This window comes from Eubalaena glacialis, chromosome 4 (genome assembly GCF_028564815.1).
Source record: "Eubalaena glacialis isolate mEubGla1 chromosome 4, mEubGla1.1.hap2.+ XY, whole genome shotgun sequence".
NCBI classification, from domain to species: domain Eukaryota; kingdom Metazoa; phylum Chordata; class Mammalia; order Artiodactyla; family Balaenidae; genus Eubalaena; species Eubalaena glacialis.
In genome coordinates, this window is record NC_083719.1 from 151,096,379 (window position 1) to 151,114,226 (window position 17,848).

The 17,848-nt window shown below is 42.6% G+C and overlaps 1 protein-coding gene across 1 annotated transcript in view; it reads left to right on the top strand.

The window, feature by feature from the left end:
- DOCK2 (dedicator of cytokinesis 2) overlaps nucleotides 1-17,848 on the top strand; it is a 416,651-nt gene that overhangs the window by 151,886 nt on the left and 246,917 nt on the right. The gene's annotated exons all lie outside the window — the stretch shown is intronic.

Consider the following 17,848-nt stretch of genomic DNA (forward strand, 5'->3'; position numbering starts at 1 on the left):
TGTGGGCTGGTTTCAGAGGACTGGGTAGACCCAAACAATCAATAAATCTTTTCTAAGTATTTGTGTGACCATTCTCTCCATCCCCTCTCCTCCCTAGAAAATCCTCAGAGAAGGGCTTTCTGGATGAACGGTGTCTATGATTGACTGTATTAGAAAACTCTGCAAAACAATATTTTTTTTCCTGCTCATATCCAATAGTCAACCATTATTATCAATTTCCCTGTATGTCTCTCTCCTGTCTTGTCCTTTCCACTCTTAACCATCCTAATTAAGTTTTTCTTATCTCATTTCTAGGTAAATGAGATACATAGCTCGCTTCATTTGTTCATTCATTCATTCATTTGTACATATGATGTACCAAGTATGTGCCAGGCATTGGGTACACAAAGCCATGTCTTTTTTCTTAAGAAAATACTTATAAACGTATAAATAAGCAATTGCAATATAATATAATGACTAAAATCTATATGCATACTAGGGGTACTGGTAAACTACAAAGACTGTGTGTGTGTGTGTGTGTGTGTGTGTGTGTGTATGTGTGTGTATAAGCATTTTTGTCAAGGAAGCCTTCACAAGAGAAGTGAAGCTTCAGCTGGGTGTTCAAGAGTGAATAGTTAATGATCACAACTGCTACTTAATTTGCTGTTTTCTAGGCATTGTGCTAAATGCAATCCAAGCCTTTTTTCTACTCACCCTGATCACTGCTAAGGATTATCATTACCATTTTATAGATGAAAACCTGAAATTCACAGACTTAAAAGTTCAAGGCCAAACAGCAAATAAATTGTAGGGTGAAAATCGAAACCCAGGTTGGTCCAACTCCAAAGTCTGCATAATCATAGGCATTGGGGATACAGAAGCATGGTCTTTTCCCTCTCATTTTTTCCTATCCTCATCCTTTTTTGGGGGAGAGGGAGTATAACGCCCCAAAGCTTGGATATCTAAAATTCACTCTGTGAGAATGTCATAATGATGGTGTTATTTTCATAAGCATGTTCACTAGCCAGCTATTGAACTGGTTCCAGTCTTTGTTATTCTATCTTTAAAAAAAATTTAAGGGAATGTTTGATCTTACTCTCACAGTGTAAAAACATGATGGTTGGCCTATTATTTCTCCAGAAACTTCCCAAAGAATGTTGCCTCTTTTGTTGAAAAGAATTTACAATGTTTCTTACATTTTAGTAGTGCTCACATCCCTTTTCATGGGGAAAAAAATCCTAGATGCTTGGGACTACACTAGTGGACCCCGGTTTGAGGAACAAACTTATAATGTGTTCTGCCAATTTCCTGATTTGGGTAGAGGGATGGCCCCAGTACACAGTTCATTTGTGAAGCAGCGATGCTAGGCTCTGCCTGTCCCGTGGGAGTGACCCCCTAGAATTCTGTGCTGGCAGGTTGTCATCATTTTGCACATTGGGTGACACCAGACACTGGTGAGAAGAGGCTGCTCTCTCACACACCCTGAATACTTGGGACTTCAAAGCCAAGAAGTAAGTGGGAGGCTCTGAGCCCCCCTTGGTGGTTTGTGGCAGCTGGACTTGAGGCGTGTGGGTGGTGCGGTGTCACTCCTCACTGCCTCCGAGCGCACTGCTTTTATAGTGACTTCTGAACGTGGGGACTAGCCCGCCTCTTTCCCAGGATGAGCAACTGTCTTTGCTGATGAGTTGTTAAATACTGTTATTACCGTTGGGTTTGGTACAGTGTTGGTACAGTGTGTGAGCTTCACATCTGACTTCTCCAGCTCATGAAGATGGAAATCTCTCCTCTTCTCAAAAGCTTTTTCTTTCACGAAGAAGATTCACTCAGTAACCACTATTACTTTGAGTTAAGCCAAAAATCAGAAGTTGCAAAGTATCTAATCTAAATCTCTCTTATTCCAGTATATGGCAGCTCTCAACTCTGGCTACACATTACATCACCCGAGGAGCCTTTTCAAAAGTAGCTGTTGCGAAGTTCCAGTCCTAGTTGTTGTGATTTAGTTGCCTGGGGTTGGCCAGTGCATCGCAATAACATATTCACCAGGTGATGATAATAGGCAGCCAGGGTGGAGGACCACAGTTCTAGTGCAAAAGGTCTTAAACATGATAGTACATCCCAGTGACCTGGAGGAGCTGTGAAAACAGGTTTCCGATCATTAGGTTTGGAGGATGGGGCCTGATCATTTATTTATTTATTTATATTTTTAAAAATATTTATTTATTTATTTAGGCTACACCGGGTCTTACCTGCGGCACGTGGGACCTTCATTGCAGCATGTTTAGTTGCAGCACGTGGGCCTCTTAGTTGTGGCATGAGGACTCTTAGTTGCGGCATGCGTGTGGGATCTACTTCCCCAACTAGAGGTCTAACCCGGGCCCCCTGTATTGGGAGTGCAGAGTCTTACCCAGGGGACCACCAGGGAAGTCCGCTGATCATTTATTTTTCTAACAAGTTCCCAGATGATATGGATACTGCTGGTCCAGGGATACACTTTAAGAACCACTACTCTAATGTGACCTAATTTTTTTTTATCTTCAGTATTCACTGGAAATGGAAGAACAGTTGGGCTCATCCTCAGTTCTTTACCTTCTTAATTGAAGAGCCCTTTCCAGTCTATAAAACTTTGCATCTTCCAATATGGCATTTAATAAACCATAAAACGGCAGAGTCTTCAAACACATTCATTTGTACTCATCAATTCATTTTTATGCAGCAGTGGGGACATTGCCTGTGCAAAGCTCTGACTTTGAAAATCCAAACCATCAGGTGTGCTGTTGGTTTCTTCAGGCACCAACTCTTCAAAATTGGAAATTTCGGAGAAAAAAAGACTCCCAGGGTAAATGTCCTGGATTTTTCTTCTGGTTGTTTGGATCCTCTCTGTTGATAACAACATAGCCATCTATTTTTTTACTGACTTTTCTTGGCACCATGGGCTAGTACATCTCTCCAGCCCAAGAATGGACTATACCTACCTGAACCATTGCCCAGGGGCAGAACCACGTGCAGAAATTTAGCAATTACAATGCAGTATGCCAGCCTTCCTTCTGGGGGGCATTGTGTGTTTGGGGGTTGGGAAAGAACGCTTGTCTTCAATAGATTGTCATTGTTTGGGTAATTACAGCCCAGCACAGCAGGCCTGACACGTGGAAGCTATGTTTTCCTGTTATTACCGTATTCATTGTAACCCTGGGTGGCATATGACTCAGGGAGGGATGTCCACCTAACCCTGGATGTTGATATTTTTTTAATGATAGTGTTAAATCCCCTCACTCAGCTTGCTTGCGTTGCACTTAACATAGGAAAGGGACAGGCTCAGGTGAAGGATGAAAGGCCTTCTGCCTGTATTAACTCCTTTTCTCCCCCTCACCGAGCAAGTTTAATTGTCAACTTAGGTTACTTTGAAAGGTGGTTTCACACTGGCTTTGTTCTGTGCCTTGCTGGCTGCCAAGTAACTCATAAAATTTAATTTTGCGCCAGACCAAGAGCGAGTTGGCTTTCCCCCCTCTTGAAGCAGGCTTTTTGTTTTGATGTTTCATTCCTCTGACACAGACGGGGAAGTCGTCATGTTGGACCCTGCTTAGCAATCACACAGTGGGTAAAGATGACTCCTGGCTCTGAAGGGAAGTTGGTGTTGGTTGTATCTGCATCATGAAGGCAGAGAATGCACAGAATCGGCTTAAAAAAAAACCCTTTGAGCCCATTGACTAAACCTGAAGGGTTTTACCGAGGCCCTCTGTTAGTCATGATTAGTTTGGGGTTTCTGGTATTTTTATTCATCAGCTTAGACACTGGTAGAGAGGGCTTTTGCTCATGCTTTTTCTCTTGCTTGAAATGTCCTTTCCAGTTCCTGTTCTTTTTATGCAAGTAAAATCCTAAACTCCTTTTAGGTTCAGCTCAGGTAATGGTTCCCTTCTGAAATCTCACTTGCGTGTCCTCTCCACACACACCCCTCCTGCCCCCGCCAACCTCAAGGCAGGTTTAAGGGCTTCCTTCTCTGTGTTCATAACTATGTGTTCAGACTGATACCACAGCACTAATTGCTTTGTGTTACACTTTCCTGTGTGTGTCCCGTGCCAGGCTTTGCGCACAGAAGCTCAGAGAGCAAGCCTCCCTCCCCCAACTTCACAGAGCTTACACTTTCAGCCTTCCCTCTTGCCAATTCCACTTTTACTCTCCATCTCCTGCTCCATTAAAATTCTTTCAATCCCTCAGGGGCCACACTCTTCTCTGCTGGGCTGCTGTGTGTGCTGTTTGCACTGTCGGAATGCATCACCTCCTCTCTTTGCCTAGCTAAATCCTACCTAATATTCAGAAGTCAGATGAAATGTCACTCTCCCCAGGAAGCTTTCTCTAACCCTCCTCCACACCCCTCTCTTGTGGCCCATAGAGCTTATGCCTGCTCTGTTATAGCACCTGGGTTATCATCCTCTGTGGACCCATCTGCCTGTGTAATTGGGAGTGCCCTACCCTAGCCTGCCCTGCCCTGCAGCTCTCCCCTTCCCCTTGCCCATCCCGCACAATGCCTATCTGTTGAAGGAACAGATAAGTGAATGAATATGACTCGGCCCAATCAAAGGCAGAGACTGATTTCTCCCTTGGGTCTTCCACTCTGAGTGCTAGGAGGGTATGCTCCTAACTCTTTTTGTCTTCCTTGGGTGTCAGGTGCAGGGGTTGAATTAATCACATTCAGTTTGTGACACTTTATCCTCATTGGTCTGTGCAAGGCCCTCTCTTGTTTCGTGTGTGTGTGTGTGTGTCTGTGTCTGTGTGTGTGTTTCTTACCTTTATCCCTGTCTCCTGCTTCCATTCCCCTATTTCCCTTACCTGCTATGGGCGATTTGCCTCCTGTGTTGAATACACATGTGTGAGTTTGGGTGCATGTATTTTAAAACACACAAACACATACACTCACCCTCATGTCTCTTCCTTACAGAGGAGTAGACATTGACTGCAAAAGGCCATTAGCATCTTCAGTTCTGTTAGGGTCCCCATGGGTGGGGAAGGGACTGAGGCGTGCACAGGGAGTAGTCTGCTTAGAGGGTGTTCTCGGTCTAGCGCCACCCCTGACCTACCGTGTGAGATAGAAGCAGACCCTGCCAGTCTGTGCTTGGGTGTCTACCTCTGAAATTCTAGGCTCTCTGAGAATCCCAGGCATCCTGCATGATACAGGCTTGAAGAGAGGCTGATGCTGCCCCTTTGCATTATCATTTAGTTTCCAGGATCAATACCACACTGCAAAAACAGCAGGGTTTTCTTCTAACCTATCTGTTCCCTCGTATATCATATAAAAGGTAGGGAGACAAGGCTTGCTGAAATTCTTTTGTCTGTGGTGCATTCCAAACAGAGGCCAGCCAGTTAAGTCCTAAACTTAAAGTTGAAATAGATGAGAATCCTGTACCTTCTGCTGTGTCCAGGGCCATTTCTTTTACCCATTGCTCTTCCCCTGCAACCATGGTGTTAGACGTGCCCTTCCTAGGCCAATGGAATGACATTACGATGTCATGGACAGTGACATACAGGACACTTTCTCTCCTGGCACCTTTTAGCCTGCAGAGTGCTTTCTCATACATTACAGTTGTTTGTTTCCGGCCACCACATGGCAAGATTAGCTTTATTAGCCCCATTTTACTGGTGAGGAAGCCAAGCCTCAGAGAGAGACTTGGTGACATTCCTAACTAAGGTCAGAGAATTAGTAAAAGGCAGAGCCTGGAGGGAGTCACCTCATCTCACTCTGAAGTCAGCCTTTCACACACCACAGTGCCTTCCATTACTTCATTTACGCTCTGCCATGTAAGAGCACTTTACCAGCATTATTTCCCTGGTGGAGGTAAGAGGACAAGCTTTGGAGTTAGGCTACATTCATGTATCCATCCCACAAATACGTAGAAAGCACCATGTGTACTACACTACATGCTAGAGGTATAGGGGTGAGCAGAGCTGGGGTGCATCCTAGCTCTGCTTCTTATTAGCTGGGGAACCTTGGGAAGTCATGTAATCGCTTGGTAAAAAGGTGGTTGTTCTTTCTCTGGGTGTGTCAGGATTACAGTAAACAAGAACATCTGTGAAAGCATGCAGCCTTGTACTTGGCATATAATCCGTACCCCATACGTGTGGTTTTGCCTCTTCCTTCACTATTCCCCTTCCCTCCTATGCTCCTTCCACAGTTCCAGGCTGCTTCTAAAACACCCCTGTAATTATTTTAAGAACAGTTAAGGGCCAAGTGGTCTCCTGGGAGAATGGCAAACAGGTTCTGAGCCTGGGGAGGACTTGGTACCCCGTTAGCCCTGGCGGCAGCCAGATGCTTTGGAGCCCTCACAGGGCGTCATGGGAGGCTTGCCAAGAAGCAGCAGATACTGCTGCTGGAGCAATGCCATCGCCTGCAGGGCATCTGGACCGCATAGGGTTTCCTGGGGGGACTGGAGAAAAGTGTCACCCTGCTGCTTCAGGGGCTGCTTTGGGCTTTTCCAGTACTCGGGGCTCAGGGTAACCGCTGTATAATGGGGTGGTGTGCCGGAGCTGGCTCATCCCCACTCATGAGGACCAAGTTTTAAATTTTTAGGGATTTTGTGAGCTATTTGTTAGATAACAGCCATTATTAAAATTTTAGATAGATATCTATAACTAATAAACTATATTGAAATCAAAGGTAATAAATACATACTCAAAAGTATCACTTCCTGGGCTTCCCTGGTGGCGCAGTGGTTGAGAATCTGCCTGCCAATGCAGGGGACACGGGTTCGAGCCCTGGTCTGGGAAGATCCCACATGCCGCGGAGCAACTGGGCCCGTGAGCCACAACTACTGAGCCTGCACGTCTGGAGCCTGTGCTCCGCAACAAGAGAGGCCGCGACAGTGAGAGGCCCGCGCACCACGATGAAGAGTGGCCCCCGCTTGCCGCAACTAGAGAAAGCCCTCGCACAGAAACGAAGACCCAACACAGCCAAAAATAAATAAATAAATACATAATAATTAAGAAGTGATTCTGACTAATACATGAGTCTCACAAGCCATAAAGTCATCATCATAACCATATCTTTAAAAAAAAAAAAGTATCACTTCCTAATTATCTTACCATATTTTATTCTTATCTGTGTGCTTGAGGTTATTTACACTGTTGTGTCTGTATGGTAGAAATACATACAGATCTTTAATATTATAGATATTAATATTTAATGCTCTGCTGCAGCCCGTTTCTTCCCCGTTGTGTTCAGTGATGTCACACTGGTAGCTTGAAATCAACCATGAAGGAAGTACTCTTACCAGAAAATTGACAAACACTTAATACCCAGACTTGTATTTTTTCCCTTCCTGGAGAGACAGTTGATAAACATTTACCAGCATACCACTGTCTGGGACTCAAAGGAATTGCCCCAAATGAGAAAAACCCACAGGCACAGGGGAGCTGCCTGTGCACTTCCGTTCTCCCCAGCGACCCTGGATCTGCTGCTTCTAAAGGTTCTCATGAGACTGGACAATGAGAAGATGCTCCAGGGATGTAGCAATTTAAAGACAAACTAAACCCCCAGCCTAGAGCAGAGATAAAGAAATTTGTTTCATTTCCCATGACAATTCTTATTGATCGGCAATGGCTTCTTTCCTAGTAGTGTGGAGAATTTTGAAGACTCATGTGGGCCAGTGAGAACGAGAGCCCAGATTCCTGCATAAGTGAAGGTTGGGGATGATGACTCCGGTGCCGTGGATGTGCTGTGCCTAAACTAGACGTCTGATCCATACAGCTGTGGGAAAGGCACATTTGACAGGGAGATTATTATCTTTCACCTCAGTAGCTTTGGGCCTTTGGGCCTTAAATAGGGTTTAAAGATAATAAAAAGCTCATTTTCGATTAGGCAAACACCTCAGTTATCATTGTTACAGAAGAACCACCAATGGATACTGAACGTGATGGGCAAAAGTATGATGAGAAACAGGATATTTGCATAGTCTCAAAGTATCCTCCCGAAGTATCCACTTATCAATGACACAAGGAAAGATAGTAACTTTACAGTGGAGAAACCTGACAGACACCACCTTAACCAAGTGAAGAAAAAGGGAGCATCACCAGGAAGGGCACAAATCAGCATCATGTGCGTCCTGAGAAAGTTACTGAGAAGGACACGACACTATTCTTTTGGGGAATCCTGCCAAAAATGCACAACCTCAGTCTAATAATGAGAAGACATTCAGCAATCCCCAGTTGAGGGATATTCTACAAAATAACAGATGAGTACTCTTCAAAACTTGAGGTCATGAAAGACGAGGAAATACCGAGGCACTGTCACAGATTGGTGGGGACGTAGGAAACATGGCAACTAAATTCAAAGTGGGATTCTGAATTAGGTCATGAACCAGAAAATGGACGTTAGAAGGAAAATTGGCAAAATCAGAATAAGGTCTGTCATTTAGTTAATAGTATTGAACTGATACAAATGTCCTGCTTTGATAGTTGTGCTCTGATTATGCTAACATTAGGATGTTAACACTAAGGGAAGCTGGATGAAGGATGCATAGGAATTTTCTGTACTGTTTCTGCAACTTTTCTGTAGGTCTAACTTATTTTTTTTTAAATTAAGCTTATTTTTGAAGTATTTCAGGAATGATTGCTCACTTCCAAAGAATGCATTTTGAGGGCGAGCAGTTCCCCGAAGTACACCTGTTCCAGTGTGAAGGGCTGCTGATAGATAAGTTTTCTCTGCTTTTTCAGTCAAAACAACAAAACCCACAGACAAATGACTAGCCTTAGTAGAGGATTCCACTCTGTTAACTGCCTCAGTCTGTCTGGAGGTGATTGGAACCTCCTACTAAATGAGCAATTGTGTAATTACTTGACTAAGCCGACATCAGCGTGCACTAACCCAGGGCTAGGCTCTGGGGGCTGGGAACATGGAGTATTGCAGCCTTTCCTGGTCTCGAGGACCTCGCAGGCTACAGCATTCACTTGGGCTATTTGACAACCCTGTTCATGCGGTCATTCCTAGGCCAGCGTTTGGGACATGAATGTCACCTGATCTTTGTTTGGCAGGCTTGGTAAGTGGGTGGTTTGGCATAACTTAGCGGATGGTCTTTGGGTCGTTTATTCTCAGGGGAGTCACCTGGACAATTAGAAGACAGTTTTTGTTGATGGTTGATGAGAACTCCTCCCAATGAAATTAATAATCCAACACCTTCTGCTCCATCAGCACCAGCTAGAAATACTTCTGAAGGTGTTCTTCAGTATTCCTCGATTTGCCATGACCAAAGTTTAAAAGAGTTTGCCTGCAGCCAAATCCACTATGTCCTCTCTGCACTCCCTCCCGACTGCTTCCCAGGGCCAGGACGAGGGTCAGGCAAGTGAGGCAGTTGCCTGGGGGTGGGGGCAAAGTATAAGTGGGCACCAGAAATTCAGTAATCAAGAAAAAGAATATTTCAGTGCAATATTTTTAAAAATCAGTACTTTAAGATTTTGTTCGTCATGCATTTTTTGCATTAATTTATATTTTTTAAAAAATGTAGCATTAAATTTTATTTGTCTTGATTAATGAGCTTTTTGACACTCCTGAAATTTTGCCTCCTGGGCAAGTGCCTTGATCACCTTACCCTCTCACCTTAGTCCTGGCTCTGTATGGAGGCTTCAGACAACACCAGCAGCCTGTGATGGCAAAGCTAGACTCTGACCCATGAATGGGCAAGCTGGCAGCTTGCAAGAGTGGAGAAGGTACCTTTCCATTCACCCCTGTCCACAAGACTATGGAGGATGCTGTGAAGATCAGTGTCTGTAGGGAACCCTTGCATAGAAACATGAATTGAAAGGAACAGTCATTTACACTAAACCTTCACCGGACCAGCCACTTGTTTTCCAAAAAAACATTTCTTGCATAATGTTTGAATCAAATCTCCTGTTCACAGTTGGGAGGCATGCGTTAAAAGCCCGCTCAGCAGCAGAAAAATATAGCTATATTTGGTCCAGGTTACAGTTACTGAGGGAACTATAACTTTGATTTGCTCCACTGGTATAAATGTAAATCCTTAAGTAAAATGTGTTAAGTGAGGAAAGAAGTGCTCCGTTTTTGAAGAAGCTTTTGATCCACAGCTCTGTCTATAGAGCCCCAGCTGTCATAGGCAATCTGGGGGCAGCAACCATGACTGCACTAGGGAAGTTTCCAGAAAACCACCCAAGAGTTCTAGAATGGACATTTTGTCAGGGCGATTTTAGATAATATTAGTCTTAGAGATAAACACAGTTGATTTAGCAGCCAAGATTAGAAAAGACAACGTTTAATTCCAGCACAATTTCTCCAAGCAACATAGCATGCTGAAGTTGTCTTTCACTCTTTATTTATTATCTTTTCCTTTACCTGGAATACAAACTCAACTTAGCTTTTCTCTGCAACCACATTTCCTCCTGCTTTCAGTGGCATTCTGGGTTCTGGAGAGACCCCTCTCCCTCTCCCACTAAGCCTTCCTGCTCCTTGCTCTCTCTTTGTCATTTACCTCTTTCCTCCATCTGAGAAGCATTTTTTTTCTTCCTTCTTCTTGTCCTGAGGGCCTCCAGTTGGTGGTTCACAGCCCGAATCTAGCCCACAGATGTGTTTTGATTGGCTTGCCAAATTATTTACTAAAAACCACAGTCCCACCACTTCCTATTGTTTCCTAAGTGTCTGTTCCCATGCATTTGTTTCTGTCTCAGCCTTGTAAGTATCTCAGCTGTGACTCCTGAAAGCCAAACCTTGCCCTTCCTGATAGGCCCAACCCAGTTCCCCTCGCATTAAGAAATCATCCCCGATTCTTTTTGCCCTACCTTAGTCACTTTCCCTCCTGCATGCTGACAACTTCTGGCTTATCATAGAATTTAGCACTTAATTTTGTGCAGTGTTATGTTTGTTATTGTCATATTGGACTGTGAATAGGACGTCAATATGTTGAAGCAGGACTAGCACTTTTTTTGTTATTTCTCTTTTCAATGAAGGTGATGTCTTTCCACCTCACTAAACATTAACTGAGCGCCTACTGTTTGTCAGGCACCGTTCTAGGCATGGGGGCGGGGGGGGCAAAGGTGATTAAGACAAAATGCTCCCTCACTTACAACGACCTCTGAGACCTATTTCCCAGTACTCCTAGCTCCAGTCCGTGGCCTCAAGGGTCTATTCATTTTGGGGGACACACTTGCCCTGTACCTTTCTCCATGGTTAACACTCCTCCTACTGCCACCATGAACTCTGAATATCCAGATCAGAGCCATTTTGAAGCCTGGGTTAATTCTCCTTATCTCTGACCCCCCCAGCCCATTTCGAAGACATGTATTTACCCCAGTCTTCTAGAATTTTGACATACACTACCATTTACTGGAAGTGCTCTTATGTGGGTGTCCTATAGCTGGTTTACAGACTCTCCATGGATAGGGCTGATTAGGTCTTATATTTTTTTCTATATTTCTACATTGTCTGGGCATAGCGCCCAATTCCGAGAAGATACTCAATAATTAATCTTTGTGGTTTGATTGATCCTCCTATCTTCAGTTAGTCTACTTTCTAGAAATACATGCTGGCACTAATTTTATTTTTTATACTCAGAAGAACCTAATGAGAAAGGTAAATCTGCTGCTGTTGCATTAAAACCTCAAATAAAAAGCAGGTACTAACTTTGAGTATTGTTGTGCTCCCAAAGTTGTTATATATCAGTTTAGAATTCAGCATGCATTTTCCCACAGAAATAATGCAGAAGAATAATGGTGGTCAAATTTCCAGGCCAGCCTGTTTGAGCATGTTTAACCTATAGTGTAACTGAACTCTGGACAGAGGGTAGAGGCTCATATTTACTTGTCCATATTACATGAATAGTTTACAGAGATGGTAGGTACTTCACCTTACCTGACTCTCATCACATTTTGCTCACCTTTGAAGTGTCTTTTAAGCCTGATGGATGCAGGGAGTGCATCTGTATTGTTCACTGCCATATCCTAACATAGCACCTGGTACAGACTGTGCAGTCAGAAATACCTGTTGGTTTTCATTGAGTTAAATTCTAGTTGAAAGATTATGAACTTTGGAGACACATAGACCCTGGATTCAAATCCCAGCTTCACCACTAGCTAGCTGTGTGATCTTGGGGAAGTTGTATGTCCTCCCTGAGCCTCAGCTTCATATTTTGTTAGCCATGGCTACCATGTTGATACTCAATATGTGTTTCTTCTCTCCTTCCCTCTTGCCCTGAATTAATCCCTCAAAAAGTATTTGATTAATTCATTAATGATGTCTGCTTTCCATGCTGCATTGGTTGAGGTGGTGGTGACAGGGAGGTGATATTTGATATCAGAACCTGCAACAGTTTTTGAGACCATGTGAGTTCTATTTCCAGCTCTAGTTCTGACAGTCTGTGTGATCTGAGGCAGGTCACTCAAGTATATCTGTGAAAGAGTGATGATGGATTTCAGTTATTTTCAGGCTTTTCTACCTAAGTATCCCTTAATTTCAGGTGAATGAATATAAACTCTCAGTGTTCTGGGGATCTTGCCCAAAGGTTGAATTTATTTGAATTCAATCTCATGTCTTATCTTAATTACTCATGCATACTTTATTTTCTAATTCATGATAGATTAATGTTTTAAAAGTATTACTGTTATTTGTGAGTCACCCATAAATGAATGTTTGCTATAAGCCAGATGCTTTGTCAAGGACCTTAGATACAGAAATCAACTCTTACCATAATCTTGTAAGCCATTATCATGCCCCTGTTACTGATGAGCAAACAGCAAATTAGCAGCAGAGTCAGAAATCAATCTGTCTAAATCTAAACGTTTCCCCTACACCTCCTCAAGGGGTAAGTAAAAACAGACTTCCCTTGGCCATTAAGTATATTAATAAAAATGCTATGCCATGTTAACTGGAAAAAGCAGAACACAAATTGTCTGCAAGCTGCAGAGAGATTTCTCATGCCTGAGAGCTTGAAGGCATCACAGAAGAAGAAGTTAGATATGTTTCAGGGCTGGATTATGGGTATATTATGTCACTTTTGTTCCTGGTAATATTTGTGCAATAAATAATGACTTTAAATAACTACTCTGTGTAATTTAGAAGTATACTGAATGGATAAAGGGATAGTTGATTTTGTTAGCCATTATAATTTTTCCTGTACATTTTTGTGAGGGATCAGAAATGTAAAAATGCAGGCAAAGCTGGTATTTTTTATGTCCCCCTCTGGCTTGACAAGCATCACTGTAGCTGTGAGTAGGTAACAAGGCAGCTGTGCCTCAAAGAACCTTATGGAGAGGCACTAGAAACCTCATAAGCAGAGTTTGAAAGCAACCTCCGTGGAAAGGGGAGTATTTTTTTTCTGTGAGTAGAGTCAGTCTTTAGGGAACAGAAGAGATGTTTTTATATCTGGGGGCAAGGAATGACACAATTCAGGGAAGGTTGGAGAGGAGTAGTTATAATCTTCCAAACTTCCAAACGACCCCTAGAAGACTAAATATTTATCTGCTTGAAACCTATTCTGAAAGACAAGCTACAACACCACATCCTCTTGGTTATAGGGTAAAAAGTGAAAGAAGAAGAGGAGAGGATGCCTTTATATAAGAAAAAGAAGGAAAGAAATTGTCAGCATCTTTGTTCTTTGAGAATAGATAACACATCTGATATTTTGCGTCAAACTCTGAATTGATAAGATGTAAATTTAGGCAACATCATTCATCCATCCATTCATCCTTCCATCCATCTGTCCAGCCATCCTTCTGTTTACTGACACATTCATTTTATATATTTATTCATGTGCTTTGAGCTTACTCTGTGTCAAGCAGATACTGCACTTTGGTCATTCAAAATTGAAATATGTGGTCCCTTAGTTTTGGGAAGTATGAATAAGGTTTTGTGGGCACCCAAAAAGAACAACTAATCCTGCCTGGGGTGAAGTGGGAGTTTAGAGTGATTGAGTCAGAAAAGGCTTCCCAATGGTGATGATTGAGCTGGGTTTTTTCACTGCTGAGTCACCTGATTGGCAGGTGGCCAGGGGTAGAAGGGCATCTCAGACACAGGTAAAAACCTGCCCTTAAAGGCATTCAGGTTCCTCTCTGTGGGAAGAATGAGCTGACCATGGGTGGCTGGGTTAGGACCTGGGAGAAGCAAAACTACACCAGACACAAAAGACAACCCCTTGAAGGAGCTGACTGCAGTCCAAGGCTAAGGTGAGGTGAACTCTGCCTCGTGATGACATTGTGATTATGGGAAGATTAAAATCACCCCAGAACTAGGAGCATTGGGAGTGGAAGACTACTTTTAGATGCTACACACTTATCAGAAAGAAACTCAATGAACTTCTAGGACTAAACACTTGCATTTTGTTCAAGATGAATTGGTTATACTAATTAATTATGCTAGACTCTCACTCACTGAGAATAAAAAAGGACTGAATACTCAGAAGAAGGACTTCTCTGCTTGCCGCTGGTCAGGGAAGGATCAGAGCCAGGGATTAAAGTGGAGGGCACTGAGTATATTATGGAGACCAGGAAATAGATGGCCTTCTTCTTTTCCAGAAAGGCACCAGAAACCATAGATCAAATTGGAAATTTTGGAGTAAATCAGAAGAATAAACCAGTTCTTCCTCTTTCAAATTTATTGTAGATATATAGTGGTCAGAGAGAGATAGTGAGGGAGGAGGAAGCACACAAGCTAAACTTTCTGAAAAGAGTTGGCTGGGGATGAAAGTAAATATTAGCTATGTGATAGAACTTTAAAAATATTTGAAATCACCATTACAATTTGGGAACAGTGAAGAAAATCACGCATGCTTTATGAACATTAAAACAGACACACGCTTGTGCTCTGGGGGTCAGTTAGGGGAGAGAGAGAGAAAGAGAGAGAGGGAGGGGGAGAGAGATTGAACTCCACCTTCTCCAGATGAGGAAAATGCCTTTGTTCTAGGAGGAAGGATTTTATCAGCACCATGGAGAGCGGCACAAGTTTTGTATTGCTCGTTCCTTTTAGAGATGAGTTTCCAGGGAGAGTTTTAATTCTATCCAATCTTAACTGAAAAGACAACATTGATGTCTGTGTAACTGCACATGTAGATCAGAGGCTGCACATTCATTCCTCAGATTTATTGCTCTTTTCCGGCTAATTCTCTTGCATTTAAGATTGGCCTACTTCCTCCATCCCCTCCAGGCAAAGCAACAGAGGTTCAAGGGTAGGATTTTAAAGTCTACTGTTGGTGGTAATTTTTCTAACATTTCTGGCCTAATTGATCTTTAAGACTTGTCAGTGAGCGCGGGCTCTGAATTCTAGCTGAGACACAGGATCCTGGGATGTTTCATGAGACCTGTTTCTGAGCTCAGTTTTGGGCCTGCCTGATTTGGGAGGGATTTGTGGGGGGAGAGAGTCCATTAAAAAAAGAGGACAGTGGAGTTTTGATTTGGGGAGACCCTGCTGAGGAAACTAGATCAATCACCGCCAGATGAGCTGTCTGGTATCTATATTCTTTGTCTGGAGGATTAGGGACATTTTCACTGTGGGAAAGAGGTTAGAAGATTGTGTATGTATTTTGATTCCACTCTCAGCTTGTCTAAGAACCCCTTAGTCATTTGTGTAAGGTCAAGCTGTGTGGCCCATACAGTTGAGGAAGTCCACACCCAGAAGCTTCTAGATTCGACATGCTGATTTAATCCCCTTACCTAAGAATCTCTCCTTACTCTCTAGAACAATTATCTGACATCTCGTATTCGCTTTTCTAATTAATTAAGTAAATGAAATCTACATCCCCTTAATAAAAATGTGGTGATTACTTCTTGTGTGTCAGATATTTGTGCCAGGTGTTGAACCTAAAATAATGACACAGACCTAATCTCTGTCCTCAAGGATCTCACAGGTGATTCACAATCCATTTGTTCAACCATGAAGGGGGGTCAGGTAGGAGTGGATATGTTATGACTTTTACCTCAGAGGAGCTTGTAGTCTAGTATTCTAATGCTCTCATTCGGGGCCTCATTTTAACAGGAGAGAATTAGCCTTCAATCAAAGAATGACATTTTATTCATGGAACCTCAAATATCAACAAATAGTTGGAGGTATATTTGGGGTGGGGGAGAATCATTCTGGTCCGAATAGGTACCTTCTCTGCCTGTGGCTAAAGCCATCCCAGGATGGTGGGTGAAGGCTGGTGACAAAGCAGAGGCATAAAGCAGAAGGAAACAGAAGAGAAATGCCAGACTGCCAGTGGAAGGGGAGAGAGAGGAGAGCAGGAATGGAGGGAGGAGGCTCACTGCGTAATCAGGACATGGAGGGATGGAACCATATTTGAATGACTTTCTGGATAAATAGGAGCAAAGATCTTCACCACCAGGGTTTTTTCCACCACTCTTTACCATATTCTGATGGAGGCATAAAATACATTGTCTCCTGAACAAGCAAAATGTATTAAACATTAGATAATTTATTTACTCATTAAAAAAGGGTAATATATAAGCGCCTTCTGAATTTTCTAAACCAGCAGAGTTAAACAGCGTTCCTATCTGGAGTTTATCTTATTCTCATTCAAACAAGGAATTTTGACATTGCCCTAAGCCAATGTAATAACACTGAAAACGAGTTAGTGTACAATTTCTGTTAATTTTTAAAAAATATTATAAATAGTTCACAGACCCCATTTCTACAGTGGAGACCTTAAAGGTGCCCATTTCTGGTGGGCCATTTGCAAATTTATCTTCCTTGTTACATTTAGCTATTACAAACAATACAAAATTGCTGTAAATAGCCATGTATACAACACAGGAGCCTTGCAACCAAGAGGACATGGGTTCAAATCCAGTTCTGTCACCTACAGTTCTGTGACTTCGGACAAGTCTTATAAACCTCTGAATTTTCTCATCTGTAACATGGGGAGCACCAGTGTAGTAGATTGGTAAGATTATTCTGTGAATTAGCTGAGATATTCTTGTAAAGAACTTATAATAGTATCTGGCATATATTAAGTGCTCGGTATATACTGAACAGTAATAATAATTAGATTAGAATGGATCTTATTTTACATCTTAAAATAGGGTAGTACTTATTCCCGGGGTTTTGGTCAAGATGCGGTGAGATAATAAATACAAAGCACATAGCCCATTGCCTGGCACATAGTATGAATTCAGTAGATGTTAGTTGTGTTCTTTATCCATTTCTCCTTACACAATCCCTGTAGATTCCTCCTGTTTTGAAGAACAAAGCCCAAAAGTGGAGCATCTCCAAGGTACATCTTCACAAATGGCTCCAACCGGCCTCCCTTCATCAGCATTAAGATGTTGGACTCATAGACCTTGGGAGGTTCTTTTTTTCCACTCTAGGCTGTAGGTTGGAGATTTCAGTGTATTTTAGTAAAAGCCCCACAGAGCAACTTGCAGGATCTGAATAAAAGCAACATTTCTCTCTAGGCACAATGGAATTTTTCTGTGGGAGGTGATGGTTTTGTCATTTTTTTTTTTTCTTTTTCTGGTTGCTTTAAGTAGATTTTTTTTTTCACCTGCCAGGAAATGGAAGTTAAAAAGCATCTGATAAATGGAATAAAATATTTCATAGTTGCGCCTTCTACAAAAGTGTTAACCCACGTGACTTTGTAGTTCTTCTGTGTCCGCTCGGTAACGTTGACAACAGCCCTCCAGCATGTGAGCACTGAGACTCCATGGCCACGCTAGCACAGGCTGGGAGCTCTCAGGGAGGGGAAGCACCCTCGCCTCTGAACACAGGGCTGCCTGCAGCACACTGCAGTCCCTCATAGGTATCCACTCAGTCCTCTGTAATATGATTCCTTAGGTGTGTAGACTGACTTTCATTTTGTTCCAATTGGGCAGTAGTTCTGTTTTCTTTGTTACTATACATGATTACTGTGAAAATGTCCAACAAACCATAGCAAGTAAATTATCCCTTTAACCT